Raw genomic sequence first — 6,383 nt, 5'->3', positions numbered from 1 at the left:
AGTTACAGAGTTTGAAGCTGTAATTTCGATGCTTGATAAGTGCGTTTCTTTGCTGGAATCCAAAGTGCAGTCTGCGTACCAAATTCCTCCATATGAATCAACTGTAATTCTTCTTTTTGTTTCTACTGCTACGCCCTCAAAGCCGTTGCTGGATTGAATCGAACTTGATTTTTGTATGTCATCAAGAAATTCTATACAAATAAAAAGATGAATTTAGCAACTGTTTATCTCAAATAGAAAGGAGACTATTGAGTATACAGCTACTAACAAAAGCCCGGTAAGAAGTCTTTGGAAGAACTTCTGTTGGAAGAGGAAAAAAATAAAATCAAGGGATATAGTTACGCCCTTTTCCTTTTTTTTCTCTCTTTTTTCCCTTTTCTCTCCTGATCTTCCACCCACACTCCAAATCTTCATAGAGTTAAAAACTAAGTTAAGTATCTTCGTTTGTTGTTTTCCAATGTTAATTTTTTAATATTCTTTTTTGTCCAATAATATTAGATACAGAGTGATTGTCCTATTTCGTGCGGGAGAAGGTGTTTTCGTCTGGGCCCGACCTTATTTGGTATAAATACATGTAAAAATACTATTTTGAGGAGGTTGGACATACTTTTGACACAGATTGGACCTAAGGAGGAAGAGACACAATAAGAGCAAGGCGGAGAATTCTTCTACAAGTGTTTCCTTCCTCTTCCTATTTTTCATTGTTTATTATGACTTTTAGTATTGTAGCTTTACATACTATTATGAATAACTAATTTGTTATCTAGGGTTTTGATAGAACTTTTTGTAGGATAAATTCTTGTTATATTTTTATATAATTGAACCGTAGTATTTTCTCTATTTGTTCAACTATATTATTCTTGTGGTTGATTGAAGGGCCCTCAATTAGCTGTGCCTATTTAGTATGTATTACTCGGGAGAGAGTGCATATTTAGGTGGTTGTTGAACAACATCACTCTCGACGTATGTGAGGAATCAATAACCAAGAGTTTAAAGGTGGGATTAGGGATAACGAAACCTTGGGTGCGATCTAAGTGAACTGTAATTAAAGTCAGCTAGCGTAACTCGGGAGAGTATGTCTAGTAAATTATCGTAATTACTCAGGAGAGAATTACAACACGCAGAGCACTCATGATCGGTAGAGAATACTTAGGCGAAATTATAGAAGACATAGCAGGAAGGATTCCGATAATTGGGGAGATCGTAACTCTAGGCCTCCTTAATCTTTTCTCCAATCCGTAGTATCTTTAGTTGTTAATCTACTAATTTAATTATTTAGTTAATTAGATATAAGAATCTTAATACTTATAACTTAGGAATTGTTCGGGCTTGTCTTCTTAGCAATATTGAACAGTTGTAGTTAAGCCTTAGTTCTCTGTGGAATTCGATTCTGGACTTGTAAAACGGATTATATTTACAACGACCGCTTAATCCTTTTTATAAGGCATAGTTGGGCGTGATCACCTTTACAAACAGGAGATTCTCGTTTATAAGTTCCTGGGAGCACCTTTACTCAACAACACTTGTAATCTGGTCATACAATTAAAGATCATCAGTTCTTTCCAAAGTTAAAATAGTAAATAGATAAATCTTAGAGTATAGTAATTTATCAAAATCTCGATAATTTTTGAGAATCCATATATGGCTAATGGCATGGCTGTAAGATACCATCTACATGCTAAGAACAAAAGGTGAATTATAAATTTGAAAAATCAGAAGAAGTAGAATCTCAGAAAGCACAATCCATCTTATCAAGTCTGTCGGCATCTCAATAACATAATTTTGTGTATCTGAAAAATATAATGTGGGATAGTATATTTATTAGCATGCACTTAAGTCTTAAATACAATTTTATACAAATTTTATATAATATATCATACAACTAATTATATAGTATACAACTTATGTATAACTTATTTATAACTTTCACACATTATTTCTACCCAGTTAAATACAACTACAATAACATACAACTTAAATACAAAATTTATACAATATGTCTTTTGTATATTTTGTATCTGATTTATACATAGTAAAAAATTTTTTTATACAACTAATTATATATTATTGCAACTTATCTACAATTTTCTTACATTATTTCTACTCAATTATATACAACTACAATATCATACAATTTTTCTACAATTTTACTACAAATTCGTAAATATTATATATATCATGTCTTCTTTTTCTTCTTTTTCGAGTTTCAATCTGAAATTCAGCCAAAATCAAGTCTAATCTTTATCAAAACACTCTCAAAATTGAGATATAAACTCCAAACCATATTCCCAATTGTTTGCAATAACACTCAATCCAAACAAATAATGGTTTTTGAAAATCCAAATTCGAATTCAAAGTTTCAAAGCTTTTTAATGGTTGTCAATGGTGAAATTGCTGCTCTCTTTTCCTTTGCTTTACATTACTGAAATTAGGAATTGAGAGATAGAGAGAGACGTAGAGAGAATTCTCAATTCTTTGCAACAACACCCAATTCAAACAAATAATTTTTTTGAAAAGCCAAATTCGAATTCAAAACTTCAAAGCTTTTTAGTGGTTGTCAATGGTGGAATTGCTGCTATCTTGTGCAAGATACGTGGGGGATGGGTGGAATGTGGAGAGAGAAATGTGGGGGAGTGGAAGATACGTTAGAGTGATTTTAGGACACTAATTATTATCATTAATTCTCTTAAAATGTACATAAATGGTAATTGGCTATATAAAATGTAATTATAGTAAAACTTGAGTAGGAAGGGTAATATAGTTTCATATAGTGTATGCGAATGTAAAAATCTCTTTTTAAAAAATGTAATAGTGATATTTTGGCCCAAAACCAACTATTGAGCTGATTTTGAGATTTGAGATTTTGCCAAAATATAGGCAAAATCTATGGCCAAACATATGTTTGCCAAATAAAATCGAAATTTATTTTGGTAAAATCTATGGCTAAACGGATCCTTAAATTTGAAGTGAGTTTCCACATATTGTTTGGGTGCAAACATCAAAATCGCCAAATAAATGCACGAATTAATACACTATGGGCGACATCAGAAATTTAAATAAAAATATTCAAAAAAAGAAGTTCGAGTATATGTCACGTATGGAATTTATGTTTGCAATATAAAAAAACTTTTTAATTCTTTTTACTACTTCACTAGACATTTTCATTATTTCTAGGAGATTTAACAATTAATATACAATTGTGAGCATGTGATTTTTGCGCTATACGAAATATTCCTATAAAATCCCAAGAAAATAGGTTTTCTATTAATTATTTGCCATTTTTAGAAATTTTCCTAATTATTCGCATTTCTGTGCATGTTTAATTTTTATTTAAATCATAAAAAATACTAAAAATATCATGCATTGCATTTATGATTTATTTTTACATTTTTTAGAATTAATGTAATTATTTATTTTATAGAAATTTGAAAATCACAAAAATAGCTCATTTTTATATTTTTTGTCTTTTAATTTTTAGTTTATTGATTTTTTCTCTTTTAATTTAGAACTAAGTGATGTTTATAATTTTTATAATTAGCTAATAAGTTTAATCTCACGTTTTAGATAATTTAGGATTTTTAATTATTAGGATTTTTAATTAAAAAAAAAAGAAAGAAAAAGAAAAGGAAAAAGGAAATAAGAAGAAGGGGTTTTAATCTAAAATTGGGCTGTTTTAATACCCCAATTCGGCCCAAAATTTCCCCCCTCAAAACCAACTGACCCAAGCCTATTCCCTTTCGTACCCGGTCCAGCCCCAGCTCCAAAAACGACGTCTTGTTACCCCTTTTTGATCCCAGTCGTCGATCACTTTAGATCTAACGGCTGGGAACTGATCTCCTTCTCCCTATATGACCGTCCGAACCCTGTCAAATCCTAGAGAACCTCCCCCCCCCCTTCACTTTCGTCCCATCCCTAACCCTAATCTAGCCGCCCCTAAATTCTCTCAACTCATTAGCTGGCGGCGGCTATCATAATCCCTCCAAATACCCAAATCGATATCCCATACTCCTCAATCTCCCCTCGTCATCAATCTATTACCATATTCCCCAAATTCCCATTGAATGCTCTCAGAACCGGATCTAGAAAACAGAAAGATCGAGTTCTTTCTTCTTTGTTTGCTCGTTGAGTTTCAAGGCTTGTGTTGACTCAAAATTTATGCTAGTCAGTTGTTCTTGGCACGAACAACCGATTAGCGTTAATTCCGGGTCATTTCAGAGGGATTTGAACCCCATTGTTTGGCCCAGTGCTTATCAAAGATATTCCTCTTTGTTTTTAGGTAATAACCCGCTTCCTTTTTGTTCTTCTCTTCTCTAATTTCTATGTTTCAGCATATCTAGGGTTAAAAGTTTTTGCTTCGCATGGTTTAGCGAGAATTTTAATTATCTGATTTTTGTTAAAAAAATGATTAGAATTATTACTTTGCCTCTTTACTGTTTTTTCTTTCTTCTTTATTTTTATTTCAGCTAGATTAGAACCTAAATCTCTTTTAAGAATGACTTTTTGCTTGCATGTTTTAATTAGGTTAGCCAATTTCTGAGTGAGTGTCAAATACAGGCTGTTTGTGGCATTCCATTTTAGTTTTAAGTATAATCATTTAGATTCCGGCTTTTGCTAATGACAGAAAACTTTAAAAGAAATAATTGGAAGCCACAATAAGGGTTTTAAATCTGGAATTGGCTAGAAGTTTCTAGAAGATGAGGGTGGGGACTGAAATGCAAATTGCATTAGGAAATTAGTTCCGTTTAGGGTTAAAAAAGGGATAATTTTAGAATTGTAAAGGACTAAAAAATAAGGGGAAAACCTGCATAGACAGCTGTCTCAACAGCTGTCCATTTTCTGGTATAGAATAGTACTTTATCCCTACATTTGAAAGGGAGGGGCTGGCAGAATTCCCCTAGAAAAGATTCCTTTATACCCCTCTAACTCTTATCTTTTCATGCTCATATACCCTATAAAAGGAGACCTCACTCTCACTGAAATAGGATTCATTCAGCATACTGACCCAAAAATTCTCTGAATACACCGAAAATATTCTCTAAATGAACACTCATTTTGAGGTTGAGTTTCAACTCACAAAAACTTCCTGCATTTACTGAAAAGGTTTAAAAGTTCTGATTTCTCTTTTAAAAAGAAAACTTGGGTTCATCTAAGTTGGATCTTGAACTGGTATTGGTTTTCTGGAGCTGAAGTTTTCCTCATTCTTGCTGTTAAACTGCATGTTGATTGCTTCTCTTTCTGGGGTCCTATTGGGTTTTCTTCTTGGCCCTTAAACCTATACTTAGTCTCAGCTTTTATTTCCAGCATTAGGTATATTGATATCTCATCTGTAGCCCCCATTTTGAAATACATGAATGAAAAATGTGAATTGGTGTCTTGTTGAACTATATGTCTTTACAAAGTTTTTCTTTCCTCTTTGAAACTGTCTCTGAAAGTTATACCGTGTGTTTCTGATAAATGGTCCCCATGTGTTTATGCTTGTCCACCATGTTATAGAGTTTAGCCTCTTTAGTTGCTGAATATTTTTAAAGGCTATATGGGTTGATCTGTATGCCATCATGTTTAGCTTTCAAGGATTGTTCCATGCCAGGGTCTTTGCTATTTCTATTCTAGTTATACTTAGCTTTCCATCACGAGTTATGGTAAATCCGATTCCTTAGCATTGTTGTTGCCAACTGTCTTCTTTTTATTCTTTTGAATATGTGATGCTAATAAACTACTCTTCACAATTTTTTTTTTATTTTCTTGATTTGTATGTGGAGTTGTAACAAGAAAGAGGAAATTGGAAACCTATTGATTCGGAATAAAAGGTGTTGATTTGCAGAGCAGCTCTATGGCTGACCTTGTAATTCAAAGGCCCTTTTGAAAGCTGGTGGCAAGTGAAAGAGCCCAAAATCATATGGAGTATTCAATGGATAACAAAATTTTCTCTTAAAAAAAAGAAAGGGAAAGGCATGTAGTCATACATTTGAATGTATTGTTAATCCATGGACTGTTCCTAATGAACTGATTTCCTGCATAGAATTGATATAAAATATATTGTAATATTTCTCTTTTTGATTGATTGCTTTGGTTAATAACTGCATTCCACAGTATTTTAGCAAAAACCATCTCAATGGCCCTTTGTTATAAATGGAGCCCGTTGTATCAGAATTGCCTGAATAAAGGCTAATATGAAATGGGCCAGACTTGTGACTTGGCCCAATCTGGGAATTACCTGACAAGTCTGGACCTAGGCAGCTTGGGCTTGGGTACTAAGCCCAATAGCTTGACCCCAGATATGGGCTTTGCTTCTTTAAACTTTAACATAAACTCCCAATTTTCTTTTGTGTGTTGAAAATTACAGTAGTATAGTTTAATTGCGATTGGGCCACAAAGAGGCCCAG

The 6,383-nt window shown here is 33.0% G+C and overlaps 1 long non-coding RNA gene across 1 annotated transcript; it reads left to right on the top strand.

Moving 5' to 3' along the window:
• Nucleotides 1-3,829: 3,829 nt before the first annotated feature.
• LOC107798539 (uncharacterized) lies at nucleotides 3,830-6,077 on the top strand. The gene is made up of 2 exons (XR_001650911.2): nucleotides 3,830-4,276; nucleotides 5,760-6,077. It is a non-coding gene; the product is annotated as an uncharacterized LOC107798539 (long non-coding RNA).
• The last annotated feature ends 306 nt before the right edge of the window (nucleotides 6,078-6,383 follow it).

This window comes from Nicotiana tabacum, chromosome 3 (genome assembly GCF_000715075.1).
Source record: "Nicotiana tabacum cultivar K326 chromosome 3, ASM71507v2, whole genome shotgun sequence".
NCBI lineage: Eukaryota > Viridiplantae > Streptophyta > Magnoliopsida > Solanales > Solanaceae > Nicotiana > Nicotiana tabacum.
The sequence above is the reverse complement of the archived record's forward strand: the minus strand, read 5'-3'. Positions and strand labels throughout refer to the sequence as shown.